A 27,254-nucleotide genomic window follows, 5' to 3' on the forward strand; every position below is an offset into this window, starting at 1 on the left:
ATCAAGGAGACCAGTGTCCCTGACTCAAGAGAGGATATTGTAGGGGGTGTAAAGTGTAAGGAGCCTGGTTAGCTGGGTTTTGAACCCTTTGGAAGTGATAGAGACCCATTGGATTTTATTAAGTAAATGACTGACATGGTTGAACCTAAGCTTTAGGAAAAGAGAGGGATAGCACTTGGAGTATAGATTAAAACATGTTTTTGATATGTCCAAAGTTGGAAAGTGTTTTGCCTAACTCTGCATATTTGTATCAAGTGTTTTGTCTTTCTGGGATGGGGAGGAGGTAGAAGAGAGTATGTATTTTTTGCGTGAAAAAATAAAAATAAAATGTTCAAGTCTGTTGATGATTTTCCAGTTCACAATAATTACATACACACACACACACACACACAAACACAAACACACACAAACACACACTAAGAAAGATTGGGAGTTGTTATAACCAGAGAGGTCTTTTATAAATCAGTGGCATCTAAACATTTAAAGAAAGCTGTCACAAAGAATTGGGCATGATTGAAACTATTCAACAAGAAGGATTCTGAGAGATGGAGGAGGGAGAGCATATCCAAGCATGGAATTTACCTATGCAAAAGCAAAGTGAGGGAGAGATGAAATATTGTGTACAGAACAATATTAAATCAACCTGAAAAGATAGACGAGTCAGATTATGAATGATTGAAAATATAGTTTCAGTACTTACTATGTACCAGCTTTTCTAAGCAGTAGGGTTATCAACAGAAAAACCAAGAGTGTCTTCTTCTCAAGGTGCTTATACTCTAATTGGGAAAAGAATTTAGTTTCTGGGCAGAGAGAAATGTTCAGAAAACTTAAGGGTATATAAGAGGTGATGGTGGGCAAGGCCTAAAGATCTTTAGGCTACATAATTTCATCAAGTCAGTCCTAGAGGACCACAGGGAATAGAGGTAGGGCAGGAAAATTGTAGACTATTAATAACTGTCCCTAGTGAGAACAAGCCTTCCTTCTTATTGAGTTCTGGGACAGCTCTGGGCCAAGGAAAGGGATAAAGAGGCTTTCCCAAGGCATGGTAGGCCATCCAACCTCCCACGACTAAATTGCCAGAGTTAATTTTTTTCTAGAGGCAATAAGTGCTAGAATAGCTTCTATTGTAGCTTAAGTGGTGCCATAGCACCATCAGATCCATGTTTTAGAAATATCAATTTGGCAGCTTTGTGAAGGATAAACTAGAAGGAAAAACTGGAAGCTGGGAGCCCAATTAGGAGACTATTTTAACAGTCAAGTTGCGAGGTGAGGTATAATGGCCTGAATTACAGTGCAGGCTGTGTTGAGTGAAGAGATGGGGAAATGCAAGAGATGCTATGGAAATAGAATTAAGCTTGGTAACTGATCATATGGGAGAGGGGAGAATTTCTCATCCTAATTCTCATGAAGGTTGTAAGGAAAATTGGTGAATTTTATAGAAAATGTTCTTTATATTTTTTCCTGGTCATCATAAGAAACTAGAATCAGCCCTTTCCCTTTGCTCAAAACCATCCCAGAAGTCATTCAAAATGAAGATCCACTGTCCCCAGCGGGTATCTTTCCCCTTGTGTTTCCTACTCATCTCCATCTTCTCACAGAGCCTATGAAGAAAAATCTTCCCTTTTCTCTCCAGCTCCCAACTGTTTATATGCTTTAGATGAGATGGGCATCAACTTTAAATTCTTTAACAGTGGTACAGAGGACCACATATCTTATATGCTACTGCTCCCCTCTTACAATAAATAATGTTGTATTGATACCTTGTTTTGCCCTAGTTAAAACTTCCCAGTATCATTTCCCTCTCTGGCTCCCCCTCAGAGATCCATCTCATACAATAAATATTGTTTTTAAAGACAAAAAAAAAATCAGTAAAACTGAAAAGTACTATCAAAAAAGTCTGAAAATATATTTGCTGTACCACATTCATGGACTTCCCACCTCTGCACAACAACAGAATGACAGTGTCTTCTCATATTTTTTTTTTGGATACCATTCTTTTTGATTTTCTAATACTTTGGATTGCTTTATGGTTTTTTTCCATTTATATTCTAGTAATTGTGGAAACTGTTTTGTTAGTTCTACTTCATTCTGCTTCAGTTCATATAGGTCTTTTCATGCTTTTATTCATCATTTTTATACACAGTAATATTCTATTATATTCATGTATTATAATCTGGTTAGACATTTTCTAGTCTGTGGACATCTATTTTATTTCCAATCCTTTGCTATCATAAAAAGCGTTGCTTTAAATATTTTGATGTAGGGGAGCAACTAGGTGGTACAGTGGATAGGGCCCTGGAGTCAGGAGGACCTGAGTTCAAATGTGACCTCAGACACTTAATAATTACCTAGCTGTGTGACCTTGGGCAAGTCACTTAACCCCATTGCCTTGCAAAACCCAAAATAAATAGATAAATAAATATTTAGATGTATATGTGGCCCTTTTAGGGTACAAACTTAGTAGTAGGTTAATTCAAAGGGTAAAAACATTTTAGTCACTTCATAATTTCAAATTGCTTTCCAAAATGCTTTTAAAGATTCGCAAATCCACTAATAATGTATTATTGTGTCTATCTTCCCACCAGTTCTCCAAGATAACTAGAACTCTCTTTTGTCATCTTTGCCACTTTGTAGAGTATAAGTTGAAGATTTCGGGTTATTTTAATTAGCATTTATCTTATTATTTAGAGCATTCCTTCACAAGGTTACTAATAGTTCACTTGAAAGATATCTTACAGCACAATAATATTCTATGATATTCATGTACCATAGAACATCTCACTTCTCATCTGGCTCATCTGACTTCTCAAGCATACACTGACTCAGGTGCCTTTCCTATTCAGCCCTCCCACCACTTTCCTTTTATACACTGTCTTCCCATTTTAGATTGTAAGCTCCTTAGGAGTAGGAACTGTCTTATTTTCATGTTTGTATTTTTCCATGCTTACCACAGAACCTGGGACAAAATAGGAACTTGATAAATGCTTATTGACAAATGACTATTATCTACCAAATTATTACTGTTATTCTTATATGTGTCCCCAGTGCTGATGAACTGATTCAAAGGGAAGTCAGGAGAGCTAAGAAAACAATATATAGTGACTACTGTAAAAGTGAACAGAAATCACACACACACACACACACACAACACACACACCAAAAGTGACTAACAAAATTATAAAGATCATCGAAATTCAAAATGGTCTCCTTCATAGAGGTAGAAGGTCTATGGGTATAACACATTGTGCATGTTTTCAGTCTTTTTCAATAAGACTGTTTTTTCTTTTTTTTTCTCTTTTTAAGTATAATATTTTTCCCAATTACATGTGAAGACAATTTTTGAGCTCCAAATTTTTCACCTTCCCCTCTTCTTAAAATTTGAAATAGGTTATGCAGGGGCTAACATGTAAAACATTTCCATACTATTCACAGTTGGAAAAGAAACAGATCATCATGGAAAAGAACAAAGTGAAAAAAAATTGGCTTTGATCTGCACACAGTCCATCAGTTCTTTATCTGGATGGCATTTTCCTTTGTGAGTCTTTTGTATTTGTCTCGAATCATTGTGTTGCTGAGAAGAACTGAGCCATTCATGTTTATGGATACTATACATAATGTTTTCCTGGTCCTGCTCATTTTACTTTGCATCAGTTCATATAAGTCTTACCAGGTTTTTCTGAAATCTGCCTGCTCATCATTTCTTACTGCACAATAGTAGTTCATTACATTCATATACTACAGCTAGTTCAGTCATTCCCCAACTGATAGGCATCCCCGGAATTTCCAATGTTTTGCTACCACAAAAAAGGGCTGCAATAAATATTTTTGCACGTATAGATCCTTTTTCCTTTTTTGTGATCTCTTTGGGATATAGTCCTAGTGGTGGTTTTTCTGCATCAAAATATATGCATTTTAGTTGCCCTTTAGGCATAGTTCCAAATTGCTCTCCAGAATGGTTGGATCAATTCACAACTCCACCAATAGTACATTAGTGTCCCAATTTTCCTAGATCCTCTCCCAGCTTTCAGCATTTCCCTTTTTTTGATCATATTAGCCAATCTGATTTGTGTGAAAACTCAAGAGTTGTTTTTATTTATATTTCTCTAATCAGAAGTGATTTAGGGCTTTTTTTCATTTAATTATGGATATCTTTGACTTCTTCATCTGAAAACTGTTCATTTCCATTGACTCTTGTCAGTTGAGGGATAGCTTGTAGTCTTATAAATTTTACTCAGTTCTCTATATAGTTGAGAAAAAAGGTCTTTACCATTTGATATAAAAATTGTTTCTCACCTTTCTATTTTCCTTCTAAGCTTGGTTGCATTGGTTTTGTTTGTGCAAAAGCTTTTTAATATAATCAAATTTATTTTATATTTTGTAATGCAGTTTTATTTCTTGTTTGGTCATGAACCTGTAATTCACTTAAATTTTCCTTTAAGAATTTGGATGATATACCACTTAGTGCATATATGTTTAGTACTGATATTACTTCACTGTCTGTGGTACTTTTTAACAAGATGCCTCTTCCTTTCTATCCATTTTAATTAGATCTATTTCGTTTGAGATCAAGATTGCTCCCCCACTTTTTTTTTAACTCCAGCTGAAGCATAAAAGATTCTGCTCCAGCCCCTTACCTTTATGCTGTGTGTGTGTCTACTTCAAGTGTGTTCCTTGTAAACAGGGTAGGATTCTGGTTTTTGATCCAATCTACTATCCAAATCTTTTTTTAATGGGAAGTTTCACTCCATTCACTTTTTCATTTATGTCTAACTCTACTTCTTCCATCCTATTTGTCTTCTCTCCTTTCACCTTTTTCCTCCTCAACTGCTGTCTGCCACCTCCCCCAGTCTGCCCTTAAGAATTACAAGTTATCATTTTCCCATGGAGGGATATAAACAGTTCAACTCCATTGGATCCCTTATGTTTTCTTTTCCCATTTTACCTTTTTAGGCTTCTCTGAGGTCTTGATACAAGAGGTCAAATCATTCTATTTCATTGAATAGCCACTTTTACCCCCTTGGAGTATTATTAATTAGGCTTAATAATACTACAAGGTGGGTAGGTGATTCCTGGTTAGAGTCCTAGTTCCTTTGCTTCCTGGAATATCACATTCTTGACCTCCAGTCCTTTAATGTTGCAGCTACTAAGTTCTGATTGCTTTCAGGCTGATTGTGGCTCCCTGATAATTGAATTGTCCACTTGCAGTATTTTTTCCTTGACTTGATAATTCTGTAATTTGGATATGTTCCTTGGAGTTTTTATTTTGAAATGTTTTCCCCAAAGTAATTAGTAGATTTTTTCAATGCCTACTTTTACCCTCTGATTCTAAGATATTAGGGCAGTTTTCCTTGATAATTTTTTTTTCTAATGAACTTTTTTTTTTTGAACCAACAGCAATGAAATAAAAACATCAGGTTATTTTTCACCTCTCCTTGCTCTGATTTTCTGCTGTGTGGGTGATTCAGAAAATACCCCACCCCCTCTTCTAGGTTTAGCAGCCAGCATCCTTCCTCCAGACCCTGTGACCTCTGCTGCTGCTAATGATGACTCCAATGGTATTTCAGAGCATCCCAGTACCATGGTGTTTTATGATAACTGTTTCCAATCACTTTAATTCTCCACTAACCTTGTCTGTCTTACACTTTTAAATGTACAATTTTGTGTAACTTTTTTTTAATAGAACTATAACTCTCATGTATGTTGTCCTATTGTTTTATCATAATGAAGTTGGTGCCGTGTCTTCATTTTTCTTGGTTTAAGTGAAGACATTTCATACTTAGCTCTCATTCAGTCCAGAACCAAATAGCTCAGTAAATTCACAGACTTGTCAAATGGACATTGTTTGAGCTATCTTTTTAGTAGCCTCTATAGAAAATGCCTAGGTTAACCCTCCATGACATGATTTCCATTGAGAGAGTATTTGTTTTGTATAAAATGCTTAAAAGGGATGACTGTGCTCTGTCTGTGTCATTGGAATAGATTTTGGCTATAGATTTGGCAGAAAAAAAAATGGGAAGGAAGCCTCATAGACAGAAGCCTAAAAATTCATATTCTGGATTTGTCCTTGGCTTCAGCCTCTGTCTTCAGCATTTTGTTTTAAATAAAGGATTGACAGTTTGCATTGTTTAGAACAGGGATGGCAGCTAGCCTACCTTTGTTTTCATTTAAAGAGCATCTTTAGAAAAGTATACTTGCCTCTGACAAAAAGGGCTTAAAAAAAGAGATGGGTGCAGTATTTACCAGCAATGCTCATATTACATGAATAGAAATAGAAGTTTTGAGTTCTCTGCCCCATCTTTTTTCTTCCCTAGTGAAGGATCTAGATTTATTTATTTTGTATCATTACAATAATTTTGTTGTAAGAGTAAACATACCCCACCCAGAAGATGAGAAACCTAAAGAATAAGAGAAAAAAGAAAAAATAATGAGAGAAAAAAATTTCAGTCTGTATTCCGATTCCAATGGCTCTGTCTCTGGGGTGAGTTGCTTTCTTTATCGTAAGTCCACCAGAGAAGTTGTTTCAGTATTTTTCCCACAGTTGCTATTACTAGCTGTATTTCCCTCCACTCTATTCCTCCCCACTCTCATTTATTCTATCCTCTCTCCTCTCATCCTGGCCCTGTCCAAAAGTGTGTTGAATCTTAGTACCCTCTCCCCCCGATCTTCCCTCTCTTCTATCACCTATTCCCTCCTTCCCTTCCCCCATTCCCCCTTATCCCCATCCCTTTCTTCTCATTTTTCTCTAGGGTAAGAGAGTTATGTATGTTATTTCCTCTCTGAGCCATTTCTGATGAGAATGAAAGCTCACTCATTCCCCCTTGCCTTCCCCCTTTCTACTCCATTGAAAAAGCTTTTTCTTGCCTCTTATGTGAAATTTCTTAACTTTTTCTTCATCATCTCCTTTCTCTTCCTCCCAGTACTTTCCTTTATTATCTATTGACTCCATCTTTTTACTATATTATACCATTATATTCTGCTCCTGTCTATATATGCTCCTTCTAACAGCTCTTATGAGGAAGTTCATATGAGTTATCAATATCTTCTTCCCATGCAGGAATACAAAGAGTTCAATATTATGAAGTTCCTCATAGTTAGCCCTTCTCATCCATCCCTTCTATGGTTCACCAGAGTCCTGTACTTGGAGATCAAATTTTCTGTTCAGCTCTGGTTGTTTCAATAGGAAAGTTTGAAAGGCCATCTTTTCCCCTGAAAGAGGATGTTCAGTTTTGCTGGGTAGTTGATTCTCAGTTGTAAACCAAGATCTTTTGCCTTCTGGAATATCATATTCCAATCCCTATGAGCCCTTAATGTAAATGCTGCCAGATCCTGTGTAATCCTAAGGAGCCTTGCTAGTTGAATTGTTTGCTTCTGGCAGCTTTTAGAATTTTCTCTTTGATTTGGGAGTTTTGGAATTTGGCTATAATATTCCTGGAAGTTTTTCTTTTGGAATCTCTTTCACAAGGTGACAAATGAATTCCCTCAATTTCTATTTTACCCTCTCCTTCTAGGATCTCAGGGCAATTTTGCTGTATTATTTCTTGAAAAATGAAGTCTAGGCTCTTTTCCTGGTTGTGACTTTCAGGTAGCCCAATAATTTTTAAATTATTTCCTCTGGATCTGTTTTTGAGGTCAATTGTTTTTCCAATGAGATATTTCACATTTTCTTCTAATTTTTGGCTTTTTTTGGAAGTTATTTCTTCCTGATTTCTTACAAAGCCATCCGCTTCCTTTAGTTCCTTCGTGCATTTGAAAGAGCTATTTTTTTTCTTTTTTAGGTTTTTGCATGGCAAATGGGGTTAAGTGGCTTGCCCAAGGCCACACAGGTAGGTAACTATAAAGTGTCTGAGGCTGGATTTGAACTCAGGTACTCCTGACTCCAGGGCTGGTGCTCTATCCACTGTGCCACCTAACCACCCCGAGCTATTTTTTTCAGAGAGCTTTTTTATCTCCTTTTCCAGCTGGCCAATTCTGCTTTTTAATGCATTCTTCTCATTTGCCTTTTGTTTTGCATTTTCCATTTGGCCTAAACTGGTTTTTAACAGTAGTTTTGGGGGGTTTTTGTATTTCTTTCACCAAGCTGCTGATTTGGTTCTCATGATTTTTCTCCTTCGCTCTCATTTCTCCTCCCAGTTTTTCCTCCACCTATCTTAATTGCTTTTCAAAGTCTTTTTTTTTTGAGTTCATCCATAGTCTGATCCCATTTTCTATTTCTCTTGGATACAGAAGCTTCGAATTTGTCATCATCTGAGTATGTCTTGATCTTCCATGGGACTAAAATAATTTTCTATGGTTGGATTCTTCTTTTTCTGTTGTTTGCTCATTTCCTCAGCCCAAGACTAATTTACAGCACTTCCAAGGCTTTGGGGATTTTTTTGGGACACCCACAAGGTCTTATGCTCTCTTGCCTGTGCTTTGAAATATAGATGACCACAGCATTTCCCTTTGCCCTGAAGCTGTTAGCAGGAGCCCTGCTCAGCTATGTTAGTATGGAAGCCCAAACTGCAATCTGTATCACAGTGTGGGCAAACAGCAGAGTCCTGCCCCCAGGGAGAGCAGAGAAATTTCTGCAGTCTTCCCTGATCCCCTTACCATTTGTGGGCTGTGCTCTGAAGGTGCAGGCTGGTTTCTCCTGATTCTCACTGCAGGTTCTGTGGCCGGTGCTCCTCACTCCACACTCTTTCTGGTATAGCAGAATTCTCTTACCACCCCTCCAAGCTGTTCCTGGACTGCGCTGCAACTGGAGCTTTCTCCAACTCCCAGTAGTGGTGAAACACACTTTTCCCATGAAACTTCTAAGTTATCTTGAACTGGGAAAATGTATCACTCAGTCTTTCTGTGGATTCTGCCCCTCTAAATTTTGACTAGAGTCATGATTTGATGGCTTTTGGAGTTTTGGGGGGAAGGAGTTCCTAGGAAATGCTGCCTTCCCACTGCCATCTTGGTCCGCCCCCCTCTGCCCCCTCCTTGATAATTTCTTGAAAGATGCTGTCCAGATCTTCCTTTTGATTTTGGCTTTCAGGTAGTCCAAGGATTTTAATATTCTTACTTGGATCTATTTTCTGGATCAGTGTTTTTCCAATGAGATATTGTAATGTAAATTTATATTTTCTTCTATTTTTTCATTCTTTTGAATGTGTTTGATTGATTCTTGATGTTTCACAGAGTCACTAGCTTCCACTTGCCCAATTCTAACTTTTAAGGACTTGTTTTCCCCAGTTAGCTTTTGTACTTCCTTTTTCATTTAGTCAATAATACTTTTTAGGAAATTGTCTTCTTCAGTAGATTCAGTTGTTTTCTTTTTCCAAGCTGTTGACTCTTGTTTCATAATTCTCTTGTCTCACTCTCATTTCTGTTCCCAACCTTTCCTCCACCTCCCTTATAAGATTTTTTTAGCTCCTTTTGGAGCTTTTCCATGAGTACTTTCTGGGCTTGAGACCACTTCCAATTTTCCTTTGAGTTCTGCTTTTGGCTCATTCTTTTTGGCTTTTTAAAAAAAATGAGCTCTTCTCTGTGGGGGGTGGGGTGCAGGGTAGAGAGCACTGGCTCAGATTTCTTATGCCAGTGACTAAAGGCTCTGGCAGTTTACCTGATGTTGCACTGATGTTGTCCTGAGGTCCCTAGGAGACCTTCATGCCTGGTGCTGTGATGGGGGAGGGAGATGGCTGGTGCTGCTCGAGTCTGTAGGGGTCTGGTAGCTTACCTGGTGTTGAGCTGGGGTCATGCGCTGAGGTCAGTGGGAATGTTTCTGTGTTTTTTGTGGCTGCACTGAAGCACTAGAGAATACGTATTTGCCTGGGGCTATATAGAAACATCTCTTTGAGTTGGAGTCTGCCAATCTCCTGGTTATCCTAAGGCACTGGGGAAGGAATTGGGGGGGGGGGGGGTGGTAAGGAAGGGGTAGGGAGGTCCTGGTGTTGATAATGCCTGTTCCACCATGCTAGGGTTCAGAATCTCCTGCTGGTTTGCTAAAACTGGAACCTGCTACAACTCTTCCTGTCCTAAACTATGCTCCCCTTTTACCTAAGTGAGATAGAACTTTCTTGCTGATCTTCCAATTTTCTTGAGTTAAAAGATTGTTTCACCCCATTTTTGACAGTTCTGTTATGGCAGAATTTGAGGGTGCTATTTTATGGTTGTTTGGAGGTGATTATGGGAAGAGTTACCACCATTTATTTTTTACTCCACCATCTAGGCTCCTCAAAGTTTCTTCTTTTTTTTGTCATAAAAAAATGTTTATTATATAGAAGCCCTAGGAGAAGGTTAGGGGTAGGAATATTATGGGAAATTATGATAATGTAAAATCAAAAAACACTAATAAAAATCTCATTTTAAAAATTATACATCAGGAAATTGAATATACTGAGTATATAACGAAGTACATAAAAATATGTTTAACTTAATGATGATTGTTGTTCACTTTCAACTGTGTCCCATGCTTCATGACCCCATGAAGGGTATTTTTGGCAGAGATACCAGATTGGTTTGCCATTTTCTTTTCCAGTTCATTTTAGAGATGAGGAAACTGGAGTCAAACAAGGTTAAATAACTTGCCTAGAGTAACACAGCTAATGTGCAAGGATGAATTTGAACTATGGTCTTCTTGACTCCAGGCCTGGCACACCAAAACTTCCCCTAATAATGATGATAAATGTTAACAAATATAGCAAATAATAATAAATTAAGCATGATGTAGTTAATATAGTGCTGGACTTGGATTCTGACTCTAACCTAATTCTTATCTCATTTCTCATTTGACTATACTACTTTGAGCTGGAAAAGGAAATGGCCCATTGAAACTAGGTCTCCACAGGCAAGTCACTAACCCTCTCAAAATCTCATTTTCATCAATTATAGAAGTATTATCATAATGCTTATATTATCTACCTTTCATGATTGTTGTGAAGAAAACACATTGCCAACTAATATACAAACATGAGCTTTAAGGTGCAATTACTCTCAGTAAGGAACAATCCTAACACTTATATGCATCTTATTCAGAATTATTATCAGACTTTCTTACAGATTCTAATTTGCAATTTATTGAAATTTCAAAAGGAGATTGAAGCTATGGGTGGGAAGTTTGAAGTACAGTAGGCGAGACAGGACTCCACAGTGGAGTCAGAGGAACAGAGAAGGTTCTTTATACCCAGAATGAAATGTTAAAGGCAGAGGGCAAGGATATGGGGGCAGTGAGTAGGAAGGTACCAAAGATACCTGTTGTTCTTTGCAGTTTGCTTTGGACTCTGGTGGGTGTGCCATTGGCAAATCATTTGCCAGGAAGTATTTAACAAATGCTTCTTGACTAATTTATTGGAGTAGTTTTCTTATGAGAAGCACCCTGCCCTCCCTTTCTAGGGTTCAGGAGTTCCACAAATCACAGCCTGCCAGCAGCTCTAACCTAATCCACAATGAACACAAGAGAAGCTCCGCAGTCTGTCTACTGCAAAGCTATCACCCTAATAACTACAGGGTCAAAGAACTTTTCCCCAGTATTTAGTCAAGTCCAGGTAAACTGGAAGTAAAAGTCAAATAAATGAATGCAGCAGAGTTAGGTACAAAGCACACATTAGCATTAATCTCAGGCCTTTTATGCATCTCTTCTATGCACCTCTGAGGTTTCTCATCCTTATCCCCTTTGTATGATCCCCTGGTACCTGACTCAGATAGATTCATCTTAGGTCCCCAGAACTATTTGACTTCTTACTTATTCTTCCCCCTCACATCTGGCCACTCTCCTTCCCTTCCACCCACTTTCCCTTAGTCCTACAATGATTTTCTAAAATTTGATCTCCCTGTTGGTGCAGAGTGAGTCTCCTGCCTATCCAGGACCAGGCAGGCAGGTAGGGAGGCCAGTGTAAATAGATCATTAGTACCCAGGCACTAAAATAGTCTTTTAAATTTATTTTCTGACAAGCACCAGACTCTCTAGTGAACTAACCAGTTATATTGTCACAGACACAGTCATTTAATAATAAAAGCCACAGGCTATGATAGAGGAAGTATAGCACTGGGGATAAGGAGTTGGAGTACTAAAAACTCAGTGGACTGTGTGATCTTAGGTGTTTACTTCCTTAGGTCATCTATAAAAGAGGGAGAGGGAGAGATGATAAGAATTATTTCTTGCTGAAATTCTGTGATTATTTCACAAGAAAGTCACATGTAAGGCAGCAAAGACCAGGCCTCTCTCATCTTCCCAAAGGGCAAGTGAAGCTGCTCCTTTGAGGTCTTTGAGTCTTCATACGTAGCATGACATTGGAGATGGAGTGTTGATTGTACTCAGGAGTCCCACTCATTTCAAAACTTATTTTCATCATTTGTAAAAGTATTATCATAATGCTTATATTACCTACCTTATGCAAACTTGTGAAGAAAATACATTGTCAACTTATTCACAAACAAGTTTTAAAAATCAGTTACTCTTTCTCATGTGTATCTTACTATGAATCAATCTTGTTACTTCTAAACTGAGATCTGCTGAAACTCTGAGTGGATGGTGGATGGGAGGGGAAGCTAATCCATGGGTGGGAAGTTTGAGGTACAGCAAGGCTGGACAGGGTTCCATATTAGGGTAAGGGAAGCAGAGAAGACTGTGGAGACTCAAAAGGAAATAGAAAGGCAGAGGGCAGGGCTATAGGACCAATAAGAAGGAAGACACCAAAGCTAACTTGTTCTATTTGGCAGTTTGCTTTGGCCTCTGTTGGGTGTGTCATTGGCAAGTCACTCTGGTCTAAGTGTATAAACATAAAATGAGGCACCAATTATGTTGAAATATTGACCATATGCTTTACCTGGAGGTAAAATGTTTTAAAAAAAAGTTCAATTCTGTAGGTCCTATTTGTTGGCCACAAGGAGCTTATTATTTAGTTGGGCAAATAAAACATTAGTATGAAACAATTAGATACTAACACATTATGTAATTTTTGAAAACTGCAGTATAGACAGAAAATAAAAAGCATGAGAATCTAAAAAAAGATTATGACTAGAAATCAGAAGAAATGATTTCCTTGAATGAGATAGGACTTGAGCTGGGTCTTAAAAGGGAAAAGAGATTATCTGCTATTCTGGATTATTCACTGCTCTCTACAAAAATAGGGAAAATATAAAATTAACTGCACATGAAAAATAAAAGATAGGAAGGATATTGCCCTTTTTAGATCAGTGACCAGGAAAATATTCTGCAGTCTGTGAAACCCTAGATTAACAAACACAATACTGGCAGGTTAACGATTACCTAGAATTATGAGCAGTAGTAATACAAAAGCAATTAAATTAAAAGGAGCCCCAAAGAGAACAACTAGCCAAGAATGTAGTTTTCTTGGCAATAAAAGTTGCAAAGCTGGTTGTTAAACAATGAACACAAAGGAAACATACAAAATAAAAAAAAGTCCAATTTTCTCTTGATAGTATCCACCACAGAAATATCTATGTGGTGAAGAAAAAAAAAAGCTTTAAGCCATCTTTCTCTGCAATGCAATGTAATGAAACCAGTAAATAATGAAAGTTTGATTCAATTATAAAGAATCAGAAGTGTCTGTAAAATATCATTGTAGTACCTGACTGAATAAAAAATTACAAGAACCCCAGCAACTTTTGAATGGTATATGATATTAAGAGAGATGGATACATTCCATATAATCATAGTAATTTGAGCAAAGAATATTCTGAACAAAGTTCTGAAACAATTCTTAAACACAGAGTTGATAAGAAAGAATTAGATGGGGACAGCTAGGTGGCACAATGGATAGAGCACTGGTCTAGGAGTCAAGAATTAGATGGGGACAGCTAGGTGGCACAATGGATAGAGCACCGGTCTAGGAGTCAGGAGGATCTGAGTTCAAATTCAGACTCAGACACTTAATTGCCTAACTATATGACCTTGGGCAACTTAACCCCATTGACTTGAATGAATGAACGAATTAAACGAATGAATGAATAAATAAATAGATAAGAAAGAAGGAGTTAGACTGGGATCTGAGTGTGTGGCTAGCTACTCTTTTTTCCTATTTTCTACACCTAAGTGAGAACTAAAATTTATTGGTTATGGAAGAAACCCCATTTCTTTTTGAGATTTTTTTTTGTGTAGAATTTTCACTTGTACTCAGCCTTTTAACATGTGGATGATTCCATGCCTAGGGACATGTAGGTAATTTTTCTTTCCCTATTGCAAGGATAAAGAAAAAACATCTAGAATTAAAGATGTGTATTTTATGATTTTCTTTAAAAGATGGTTTTTTTTATTTTAAGCCTCCATTTAATTTATATAATAAAAACTATTACCTTTTTCTGGTTGGTTCTCAAAATTGGTCTGACTTTCTACAATAGAATTCTAAATTAACTTTTTAAAAAATCAAAAATGGGGGGCAGCTAGGTGGTGCAGTGGATAAAGCACCAGCCTTGGAGTCAGGAGTACCTGGTTTCAAATCCGGTCTCAGACACTTAATAACTACCTAGCTGTGTGGCCTTGGGCAAGCCACTTAACCCCATTTGCCTTGCAAAAACCTAAAAAAAAAATCAAAAATGAAATTGTAACTTGAAGACATCACCTGGAAAATTATAATTAGATAGAGTCATAGCATTACTATAAACTTGTACAAATCCGATCACTAATATTGCTTTAATTGAGTTTCCAGTGGATTAATTACATCTGAAAACCCTCTCTCAATTTCATCTAGAAAACAGAAGACACAGGCTATGATAGAGGAAGCATAGCACTGGGGTTAGGGATCTGGAGTACTAAAAACTCTTTCACCATGTGAGATCTTAAGTGTTTACTATAAAAGAGGTTCCACTGACCAGGTCTTAATATATCAAGAGAGAAAAGTCCAGGTTCTTTTAAATTCAAATTCTCAATCAAGATATCTAGTTCTTCATCACTAAAAACAAACTAGATGATTTCAATTACATTAAATTAAAAAGCTTTTGCACAGACAAAACCACTGTAACCAAGATAAAAAAAAATGCAGTAAACTGGGAAACTATCTTTACAACTAATGTTTCTGACAAAGGACTAATTTCAAAAATACACAGAGAACTGAGTCAAATTAAAAAAAAAGCCATTCCCCAATTGACAAATGGTCAAAGAGAAAGAACTGTGGAGTTTGAACCAAGACCAAGGACTATTCCCTTTAATTTAGAAAAAAAAACTGATATCTTATGGTCTGATCTTGCTATCTCTTATACTTTATGTTTCTTCCTTAAGGATATGATTTCTCTTTCATCACATTCAAACTGGATCATTGTATACCATGGAAACAATGAAAAGGCTAACAAATTGCCTTGTGTGGAGAGTGGGGGGGGGGGGAGGGAAGTAATATCAGGGGAAAATTTGTAAAACTCAAAATAAATAAAATCTTTAAAATTAAAAAAAGATATCTAGTTCTCTTTCTTGGCTTCACTTGAGAACAATAACTTCAAATGTATACCCTTCTACAAATGAGTACTACCCCAAAAAAAACTTGATTACCTAAAGAACAGACCTCCAAATCACTGTAAACCTATTGACCCTGAATAAATCATTTTCCCTTCTGAGACTCAGTCTTTTCATTTACAAAAAGTCTTTGAACTAGACAATCTACAAATTCCTCTTCCAGAACTCTAATTCTGAGTAATAGGAGGAGAGGTGCTAGTCTTTGATAAGTGATCTTACCAAAGTAAAATCTTGAAGAGTCAGAAAGGACATTTGATATAATATATACCTAGTCAATTTTCTGCAGAGAAATAAAAAATCATCTCTGATGATGAAGATATCCTTTCATTTCCAAAAGTAAAAGGGAGAAATGACAGAACAGAGGAAAAATGGTGAAAAGAGAAGGAGTGTCTAAGGCAGGAGAAAGGAAATTAGGTGCAAATTAGAAATCCAGAGTGCAGTATTAGCAACAATACAGATGAAAACCAGTGACAATGAAGAGGTATAAGATGGAACTGCTCTGTAACCTTAATCAGAACAAAGCCCCTGGTACTTCAAAGTCCCAAAAGCGGAGTACCTAGGGCACTAAGCAAAGAGTAGGGTGTGTTAGGGAAATGTTAAAAGGATGAAGAGTCTTTCTTTGGGTTATTGCAGTAGTCTGGAGATAGGGGTCAGAGGAATTGGGAAAGCTGAAGAACCTGAAGGTGAGTGATGAGAGCAAGAAATGGCATAGTAGAGCTAGGGAGGTATGAGTTTTTTGGAAAGAGATGACAGCAACAAGTTCTACACAGATGGAATTTTAAAAAGTATTAAGAATTCCTGAGTGATTGTGATGGAGAAAGAACCCAAAAGTGGGACTGGAGAAGCAAAGAATATGCCAAAGCCTCCTTCTGGCCCTATTTGTTGGGGGCATGAGAGAAGAAGCAGCCAACCTTGGAAAATGGGCCAGGATATGTGGTGTCTTCAGGAAAAAACTAGGTTTCATTGAATATCAGAAGAATGAAAAGAATAAAAGAGGAAAGAGATCTAAGATGAAGGGAAATTTAAAAGTGGGTTTCAGAGGGCACTATAAAGGAGGAGAGAAACTGGGGAGAGAAGAAAATAAGGTAGGAACTGGGTACACTCAGATCCTATTGAAAAAACCCTAGGCCAAGTAGTTCAAGTGGCAATTGAACATTTTGGGTAAGCAAGATCTTGGAGGTTGAGAAATGTGTGATGGTCACAGGATGCTAAAGGTAGCAGCCTCAGAAATAGGTGAGGGAAAAGTGGGGTGGGGGTGGGGTGGATGGAAGGTCCTCTCTGTGGAAGAGAAGAGAAGAAAGCTACCTATGCACATATCAGCATCTTAGGAAAAGACTGCATCATGATAGTTTCAAGCTCTGCTGTAGCAAAGTCCATGCATACAGTGGGAATGTACTTAGGGAAAAGGGAGCGGTATTCAGTAAATACAAGAGTAGGGATAAATAAAATCATTGAACTCATATCCCTCACAATCTACATCTGCCTCTGCAAGGCAAAACAATAACTTAATGAAGAGTAATTAAAACACACTTTCCACAGAAATTCAACTAAAAAAATTTCTGTAAGACTTTAGCTATCCTGAATAACTGGTCCAACCATTCTGGAGAATAGAACTATGTCCAAAGGGCTATAAAACTTTGCATACCCTTTGACCCAGCAATACCACCATTAGTTCTATATTCCAAAGAGAGCAAAGGAAAATGACTTATCTGTACAAAAATACTTAAAGTGGCTCTTTTTGTGGCAAAGAATTGGAAATTAAGGGGATGCCACTGGGGAGTAGCTGAACAAGTTATGGTATATGATTGTGAAAGAATATAATTATACCAAAAGACATAACAGGATAGTTTCAGAAAAATCTGGGAAGACCTATATAAACTGATGCAAAGTGAAGGAAAAAGAACTAGGAGAACATTGTACATAGCAATAGCAATGATCAACTGTGAATGACTTAGCTATTTTCAACAATACAATGATCCAAGCAATTCTGAAGCATTTCTTATGAAAAATGCTTGCCACCTTCAATGAAAGAACTGATCAAGTCTGAATGCAGATTGAAGAATATTTTTTTCCCTTGGGTTTTTTTTTTGTCTGTGTTTTCTTTTTGCAACAAGACTAATTTGGAAATGTTTTGCATGACTGCATATGTATAATCTATATCAAATTGTTTGCCTTCTGAAGGAGGAGTGACAGGAGGGAGGAAGAGAATTTCAAATTCAAATACCACTTTTTAAAAAATGAATGTTAAGGGGCAGCCAGATGGCACAGTGAATAGAGCACCAGCCCTGGAGCCAGGAGGACCTGAGTTCAAATCTGACCTCAGATACTTAATAATTACCTAGCTGTGTGACCTTGGGCATGTTGCTTGACCCCCACTGCCTTGCAAAAACAAAAACAAAAAAAGTTAAGTTTGTTTTACATGTGATTGCAAAAAGAATAAAAGGAAAAAAATTGAAAACAGAATGATTCATTCTCAAGGAGCTCTAGATCGCTGAGATTTTAACCTAGTTGAAATTTGGTATTTTAGACTAAGAAAATACCTAACTATGCAGAAATAACTACATCATAGCATTTCAAATAAAGGATTTAAAACCAGTAAGGACATGTAATTGCATAGTACTCAAGTTACTTTAGGAATCAGAAAAGGCATCTTAGAAAAATTAGTCACTAACATTTAGTGGAATTAAAAGTCTTAGTCTCATGCTTTTAGAGAAAAAAAAGATTTGACCTGGCAGGTTCCATTAAGCTAAAAAAAGTTTCTAGTCCCGAAATACAATGGCATTTGATGGGAAAAGCACTGGAGACCTGGATTGGAATCCTGGACTCTGACCTTTCACATCTTGTGTGTTACAATGGACAGTCTTTCTGAATGCAAGTTTATCATCTGTAATAATAATAATTATATACTTGTACTCACAGAACTTGAGAGGAAAACACTGTAGTTATGTAAAAATTATTAAGTGGAAGCATAATAACATTTTTAATTCAATGAAAATATTAAGAAATAACTATTTCTCCAGTCTAAATTCCTTTGTAGAGGTTTCCCCTTTACCTTATACCAAATTTCTTTCTTTGAGAAAAGTGAATAAAAGATCAAGAATAAAAGGTAAGGACATGAAAAACAGATAAAAGTAGATACTAAATTTATAATGAGTTAAAATCATTGCCTTCCCCCTTTTCTATCAAGGGATTGATTATGACTCACTTATAGCCAAGGTCATCAGCTTTTCCCCCATTTTCCTGAAGAGATTTGAGTACTGATCTGAGGAGGAGGTCCTTTTGAGGGAATCTTCTCAATATCCAATTTTTTGCCATCACAAAAAGTGCTACTATAAACATTTTTGTACATATAAGTCCTTTTCCTTTGATCTCTTTGGAATATAGACCTGGTGGTGATGCTGAGTCAAAGGGTATGCCCAGTTTTATAACCCATAGGACACAGTTCCTAATTGCTATCCAGAATAATTGGATCAGTTCACAGCTCCATCCACAACCAAGGACCATTAACTTTAATTTAGAAAAAAAAACTGATATCTTATTGTCTGACCTTGCTATCTCTTATACTTTATGTTTCTTAAGGATATGATTTCTCTCTCATCACATTCAATTTGGGTCAATGTATACCATGGAAATAATGTAAAGACTGGCAAATTGCTTTCTGGGAGGGGGGTGGGAAGAGGGAGGTAAAGATTAGGGGAAAAATTGTAAAACTCAAAATCTTTTAAAGTACAAAAAAAGAATCATGCACTTCCTTATTATAGTTGTTGTTACTGTTGTTCAGTTATGTCTGACTCTTCATGATCCCATTTGAGATTTTCTTGACAAAGGTACTGGAGCAATTTGCATACCCTTTCCTAGATCATTTTACAGATAAGGAACTGTAGCAAACAAGGTTAAGTGACTTGCCTAAGGTCACACAGCTAGTAAGTGTCTGAGGTCAATCAATGTTACATGACTCTTTCTCATTTCAAGCCCAGAGCTCTATCCCCTGTGCCATCTAGCTGCCAACATTTTTGTACTGTTACTCATTTTCCATATATTTATTCCTTGTCTTCTGAAGTAGACTATAAGCTCCCTGAGGACAAGAACCATTTAAAATTACAATTATTTATCATAACAGTAAGACTTTATCTTATACTTTGGATCCCCTACAATATTTATTATTTCTGGCACATTAAATAGATTTTTAAATCATATGTCTTGATTGATGAGTATTTTGTATATTTGTTTTAATTAAAGGCATTTTAACTAAACTAATTTGGTAGTCTCTTGGGATTTGATTTTGGGAGACTTAAAAAAAGACTGATTTCAAGAATGATAGATTTAGGGGCAGCTAAGTGGCGCAGGGGCGGCTAGGTGGCACAGTGGATAGAGCACTGGCCCTGGAGTCAGGAATCCCTGAGTTCAAATCCGGCCTCAGACACCTACTAATTACCTAGCTGTGTGGCCTTGGGCAGGCCACTTAACCCCATTTGCCTTGCCAAAAAAAAAAAAAAAAAGAATGATAGATTTGACTTGAAAACATAACTTGAATTCCCAGCTTAGATGAGAGAACTTTGTGACCTTGGGTAAATCTCTTTGCCTGGACCTCAGTTTCCTAATCTGTGAAATGGGAAGGTTGGACTACAGTATGCAAGGATGCCTTCATGTCTCAAGCTATGATCTTCTGGCCCTAACTGCACCTTATTACTTAATGGCTCCAGGTCCCCCAAAAGAAACTTTTGCGACACCAACCAAGGGCATACATATTCCTAAGAACCTATGGAAGGAGTATATTACATGGGCCCCTTAGAGCACAGCTGGGACCTGATGAGCAGAAGATGATTTTTTAAAAAAATAATATTTATTAGAAAATATCTAGGATTGGACCAGCCCTAGAACTTTTTTTTTTAAAGAAAACATCTATATCATATTCAGGAAGCTAGGTGGCACTGTGGATAGAGGTCTAGGCTTGGAATCAGGAAGACCTGAGTTCAAATCCAATCTCAAGGCATTTACTAGCTATTTGACCCCGCACAAGTCACTTAACCCTGTTTTCCTCAGTTTTCTCATCTGTAAAATGAAGTGGAGAAGAAATGGCAAACAACTCCAGTATCTTTGGCACAAAAACCCAAATGGGATCATTAAGAGCCAGACATGACTAAAAAACAACAACAACAAAAAACAAATATGTTACATTCTGTTGTAAATATAATTGCTTTAATTCAGTGGATTGTGAAAAGAAAACAATTTCATTCATTGATATTTTCATAAGACTTAAGGGTTCATGAATATTTATTAGGGTTTCTTTTGATTTTTATAGATGAGGGCAGAGATTCAAAGAGGGAAAATGATTTATTACAAGAATAAAACCTAGTAATAACCAAGCAGGGTTTCAAACCTAGACAAGCTAAAGCTGTGGAGCAGAGGAAAAAAGCACCAAATTCAACCACAGGACATTTATTTGTTCAAAGCCTGGCTCTGCTACTCAGTACCTGTATAGATTTGAGCAAATGATTTAATACCTTTAAGACCTCAGTTCCCTTATTTTTAACATGAGAGAGTTCAACTAGATATCCTTGAAGGTCCCCTCCACTTCTAAAATGCTATGGAGAAGACCAAGGTCTTCTGCTTCCAAATACTGTTTTCAAAATTCTTACATCCCCTCCCACCTTTAACAACACTGGACCCAAAGAATAACTAGAGTTGAAAAACTGACAAATTTCATTTCGGATCTAGGTCACATACAATAATATAAAAGTACTAAAAGTAACAGCTCATAAAAAATGACTTGCTTTCAAGATGTATGGATATTTAAAAGACTAACACTAGCCCTCTGTTCATAAAGCTTAACAACTGCCTTCTTTATTTATCCTAAAAGGATCATTTACCCAAGAGACACTGAATTAAGACTGCAGTTTTACCCTGCTTTCTTCTAACAGAAGAAGCAAGCTCAAAGCTAGACTCTTCCCTTATATGGAAGAATCAGAGTGAAGCAGGATTGGAAAAGGTGTGGAACATGTAGTTTGGAAAATATTTTTTATATGTTTTTCTTCCCAGGCTTGCAATTCAATATTTCCATCAATTTGTTTTAAAAGAGGTCTTTAGAGGTGTACTTAAAATTCATATCCTTCACTCTGTACCACACATGTATGTACAAGATACTTACTGGTATAGTGGAAAGAATGCTGGCTTTGGAATCAGAAGATCTGAGTTTGAATGCTGGCTTTGCTGCCTACTATCTGTGTGCCCCTGGGCAAATCACTTCCCATCTGAGCCACAGTTTCTTCATCTGTAAAATGGAGTGGTTGGACTAGATGACCTCTAGGGTTCCCTCCAGTTTCAAACCATGATACTCTGAACCTACAAAAAACAGTGAGCAATATCTCTCAAGGTTATTTCTTAATGGATTAAAAAAACCTCCAATAAAAACTATTATCTGGAATCCAAATAATCTAACCACATAGCTCCCTTTTCTATCCAAATAAATCATTCTATAGTTAAGACCAACTGTAATCAACCTAAAGACAATCAATAAAATATTAAATCTTTAAATAAGTCAGTATTTTAAATAATCCAATGAATTACCTATAGAATTACAGATTTATTTGAAAGAGGCTTTAGAAAAGACATAGTTCCAACTCCCTTATTTTACAGATGAGGACACAGAAGCTCAGTGTCACTTGCTCATAGACACAAGTATGTCAAAAGTAGAAAATGAATCAGCTCTTTCTTTTGGATTCCAAGACCATATTCTATGCCCTAAATCATGTGCATACCTGGAAATTTTATGTTATGAACTGAGGAATCTTCCATTTCTTTCCTCAAAGAATTGACTTCATTTTCACCCTTTTTATAGATGAATAGTTTATAGCCCAGAAATTGTTTTTTCTTTATTTTTTATTTTTTTTTTAGGTTTTTGCAAAGCAAATGGGGTTAAGTGGCTTGCCCAAGGCCACACAGCTAGGTAATTATTAAGTGTCTGAGGCCAAATTTGAACTCAGGTACTCCTGACTCCAGGGCCGGTGCTCTATCCACTGTGCCACCTAGCTGCCCCTTTTTTCCTTTATTTTCAAAGCAGACCAGTGACATTCACAGGGTGATGTCTTATCTGGAGAGTGAACTGGATTAAAGTTGTCTACCTCACTCATGTCCCAGGATGCAGAGAATGGCCTTGACTGCTTCTATACCTAAGAGCTAAGTCCTCCACAGTGCCTGCCTCAGCTGCCTTCATGGCCAGTGGAACAAATTGTTCTTTTCTTCCTATTAGGCAGCATTCCTTTGTATGGGAAGTCACTGACCTTAAGACCCATCAGTTAGCCCTGAGATAGTGGAAAAAATCCAAAAGTCAGCCTCTAACACACATATTGGGAAGATTTCTGTACCTCAGTGAAGATCCCCACTACAGATCCCAAGATTCCTTTATATTTACAAATGATGAAACCAAAGCAAGTAAAATATCTTGGACCAAGTCACATAGTTGGGAGTAGAAGCCAGGTCCTTGATATCAAATCCATTTCTCTTTTAAACAATACCCCACTGATCCCTCATTTAACTATGAGACTTCAAATGGCTACTATATCACAAAATACTAACAATTGCCTGAAGATCAGCACCTCCTCCACAATGTCCATCTAAAACACACAACAGCAGCAAGATAGCATCTCCTAGACTTAACCTCCCCATTCATATTAATGTCATTGCAAGAAAATGTGGAATGGGGCGGCTAGATGGCGTAGTGGATAAAGCACTGCTTGGAGTCAGGAGTACCTGGGTTCAAATCCAGTCTCAGACACTTAATAACTACCTAGCTGTGTGGCCTTGGACAAGCCACTTAACCCCATTTGCCTTGCCAAAAACCTAAAAAAAAAGAAAAAAGAAAATGTGGAAGACCTGGATTCAGTCATTTTTAAATTGTCTTCTGGTCCCTAAGACTTTTTTTTTTAGGGGATCCAATAATACTGCTAGGATGTTTTAATTTCTACTATGGTAACTATTATTAAGGAACTGCTTGAGTGCCAGTTCTGAAGTAAGAAAGAGCTAAGTTCAAATCTGGATTCAGACACTTAACTAGTTATAAGAACATCCCTGGGATGAGTGGCTAGAGTGGCTAGAGTACTGGCCTTGGAGTTAGGAGTACTTGAGTTCAAATCCAGCCTCAGACAATAATTACCTAGCTGTGTGGCCTTGGGCAAGCCACTTAGCTCCATTGCCTTCCCAAAAAAAAACCCCTTAAAAAGTAACCATAGGAAGCCTGGAAGGATTTGTGCGAACTGATGCTGAGTGAGATAAGCAGAGTCAGAAGAACAATGTACACCCTAATAGCAACATGAGGGTGATGATCAAACTTAATGAATTTGTTCGTTCCATCAGTATAACAATCAGGCACAATTTTGGGGTATCTGCAATGAAGAATGTCATCTGTATCCAGAGAAAGAACTTTGGAGTTTGAACCAAGACCGAGGACTATTCCCTTTAATTTAGAAAAAAAAACCTGATATATTATTGTCTGATCTTGCTATCTTTTATACTTTACGTTTCTTCCTTAAGGATATGATTTCTCTCATCACATTCAACTTAGATCAATATATACCATGGAAAAATGTAAAAATTAACAGACTGGGGGCAAAGTGGATAGAGCACCAACCCTGGAATCAGGAGTATCTGAGTTCAAATTCAGCCTCAAACATTTAATAATTGCCTAGCTGTGTGACCTTGGGGAAGTCACTTAAGCCCACTGCCTTAAATAAATTTAAAAAAATTAACAGACTACCTTCTGTGGGAGGTTGGGGGGGGGATTGAGATTAGGGGGGAAATCTAAAATAAATAATTTTTTTTTGAAAAAGAGAGTAACCCTGGGTAACCCTGATTGCCTCTGTTTCTTCATCTGTGGAAAGAAATGGCAACCCATTCCAGTATCTATGCCAAGAAAATCCCAAGAGGTCAAAAAGAGTCTGAACAACGACAACAACAAAATATCAAGATATAACCCACACAACAGTTCTTTGGTGGAGGAAGGGCTCCTCAGTAATTTTTTAATGTATAAAAAAATTTTTTTATAAAAGAGTTTGAGAACCACTACCCTAGTTAACTCCTACTAGTATTCTAAACATTTCATCTTCACCCTGGCTAGTATAAGGTTGGGATGAAGGGAAGTTAAAACTGTCTCATTATCTATGAGCCAGAGCACTTTGTTGGCATCATGAATTACTAGGTAATAGCTGGGGTTAAGAAGGGGAGGCTCATCACACTTGTAACAGAAGGGAACCTGAGAAAGAGAAGGTAACTTTTTATTGCATGTCTCACTGAAGCTCTTCTATTATGAAGACCAACATGTCATTGCAGATAATTTATGGAATCAACTCCCCCAAAAGGGGGTTTTCTGTTTATTCATTTCCAAATCATCCAATAAGCATCCTGGAGTGAATCTTCATCATAACTCAAGTCCTTTCTTTACTTCCTTGCTCTTTGCCCTGCTCCTTATCATATCCCTCCATTCATGGAGAAAACATTTCTTTCTACAGGGTTGTCTTAGTATTTGTGGGGGTGGGGGGAGGCAAGGCAATGGGATTAAATGACTTGCCCAAGGTCACATAGCTAAGTATTAAGTGTCTGAGGTCATATTTGAACTCAGAACCTCCTGACTCCCCTTATACTCTATCAGAACAAATTCTAAATGAATACTTCCACTCTTAGATATTATGTATTCTGGTGTACAGCTAGATGAGATGGAAAGAGCACTAAATTTAGGAGTTTGGAACTGGAATCTTGCTCACTTCCTCTGTTATCAAGATGGTAGAAAGCCCTCCAGGCATCCCGATTCCTATCTGGCCACAGAACCCAGATGGCTCCAGAGGAGAAAGTTGAGGCTGGTGACTTAGCACAGCATCCCTTCACTCAAATCCAATCCTCATGCTTGTCATGGTATCACCTCCCCTGATGGTCTTCAAGAATGAAGGGCAGGGGCATCTAGGTGACACAGTGGAATTAGGAGGACCTAAGTCCAAATCCTGTCTCAGACACTTATAATTATGTGACATCGGGCAAGTCACTTAGCCCAATTACCTTGAAAAAAGCTAAAAAAGAATGAAGGACAAACATCATCTTCAACATCATCACCTGAGCTCTAAGAATCTGGCTGTAGCCTAGCTCTAAGAAACCAAGACTAGGAAGTCCCTTATCTAGGCTGGATTTCCACATTTCCATATTCCCTATTTTTTTTAAAAAAAAAAGGCTGCAGTCTGGAAGAATCCTGAACTTGAAGTCAGAGCCTGCTTTGAATTCCTGGCCCTCCCACTCGGCCGTCCGCAGCTGGGTAACAAGTGTCTGCTCCAGTTTGTCCGGCTGTAGGACCGGGAGAACCAGAGCATCCGCCTTCCAGGTGGCTGGGAGGGCGCTGGGGCTGGAGGCTTGTGCCCTGCTCGTCGGTGATTGAGCCCATGCAGACCCAGCACCGGCCAAGACGCCGGGGCGGCTTGCCCTTCCCTTCCCGGGGCGCCCAGCTCCTGAGGCTGGCCTGGAGCGCGGGGCTTCACGGGCCCAGGTCCCACACGCGCCGCCGTCTCACCCGGCCCAAGGAAAACGCTACGGAATCGCGCCCCTGGCCAAGCCCGGGCGCTGCTGGTGCCCGGGGCCAAGGCGATGCCAGGAGCCGCGCGCCCCGGCTCCCGCCTACGTGCCGGCCGGCCGGGCGGAGCGCAGGACGGCCGCCCGCCCGCGGAGGGCACCCGGCGGCGGCCCTCACCTCGCTCCCGGGGTGGCCCTTCTCCCTTCCCCCGCACCTTTGTCCCTGTCGGTCCGGGTACCCCGCGCCGCCGCCGCCGCCGCCGCCGCCGAGCCGGGGGAGGGGATGGGCGGGAGCCCGCGTGGCCGCCGCCGCCCGCAGCCAAGGAGCCCGGAGCTGCCCAGCCGGCCGGGCAGCGGACTTCCTTTAAAGCGGCCCGCCCTCGCCCTCGCCCTCGCCCTCGCCCTCGCCCTCCGGGGCCAGGCCCAGCCAGGCTCGCCCGGCCCCGCCTCCGCCCTGGAAGCCGAGTCCAGTCTGAGAGGAGAGCTTGAGTGCGCGCGCGCGTGTGAATGTGTGTGTGTGGCAGGAGGGCGGCGACGGCGGAGAGACGGAAAGCCGGGACGGCCAATGAGCCGGCTCCGTGCCGGGCACCGCCCCCTCGCTGCGTCCCTCCTCCTCCGCTGATCAGCCCCAGCTGTCCCTCTCCCGGCGGCCGCCAGTCACTTTCTCCTCCCCTCCTGAACGCTTACAATAAAGCAAACACACAGGCAAAAAGAACATGTAGTAAAATTTGAAACAAATAAAATAAAACTAAAATCTAAGTCACCTTTTACAAGTTTTTTTTTTTTAAAAGATCGTAGATCAGAGACTAAGAGAAGCAAGGCACCTTGGAGAACATCATCCAGCACCGACCGGAGGAAGCATCCACTCTGAGGTCATTGATCTCAGATCACACAGGTTGCAAGCGGCAAAGCTGGGAGGATACCCAGTTCCTCCCACAACAAAGTCCGGGCTCCTTCCAGTGCCGCGAAGCAGCGTAGGATGGAGAGCCAGAAGGGACTTTAAAGAAAATAAGAGCTGTGCCTGGGGGACTGTTCTCCTGGGACACCTGAAGTATTACCATCATTATCCCAATATGACAATCTTTTCCAAGCTCCAGGGAAAGAACCAATGTATTTGGGGAATGTCTAAAGAAGACGCGATACATGAATGAGATGAAATATTACTACACCATAAGAAATTGCAAATTAAAAAAAAATACATGAGACCAACAAAATGAAATGAGCAGAACCAGGAAAGCAATGCAACCGGTGTCTCCAGTAATGCCAGATGGAAAGCACAAAA

General features: G+C 38.8%; 1 protein-coding gene across 2 annotated transcripts in view; it reads right to left on the minus strand.

Annotated features, from left to right (window-relative positions):
• Positions 1-26,284, minus strand: part of SLC26A2 (solute carrier family 26 member 2) — a 35,030-nt gene extending 8,746 nt beyond the window's left edge. The window contains exons 1-2 of one of the 2 annotated variants that reach the window (XM_074212653.1): positions 26,188-26,263; positions 21,576-21,769 (exon numbers count right to left, since the gene is read on the minus strand). The gene's annotated coding sequence lies outside the window, so the exon portion shown is untranslated. Of the gene's footprint in view, positions 1-21,575; positions 21,770-26,187 lie in introns of both variants that reach the window. The other variant, XM_074212654.1, reaches the window with a different exon arrangement.
• Positions 26,285-27,254: the final 970 nt, after the last annotated feature.

Source organism: Macrotis lagotis, chromosome 1 (assembly GCF_037893015.1).
Source record: "Macrotis lagotis isolate mMagLag1 chromosome 1, bilby.v1.9.chrom.fasta, whole genome shotgun sequence".
NCBI classification, from domain to species: Eukaryota; Metazoa; Chordata; class Mammalia; order Peramelemorphia; family Peramelidae; genus Macrotis; species Macrotis lagotis.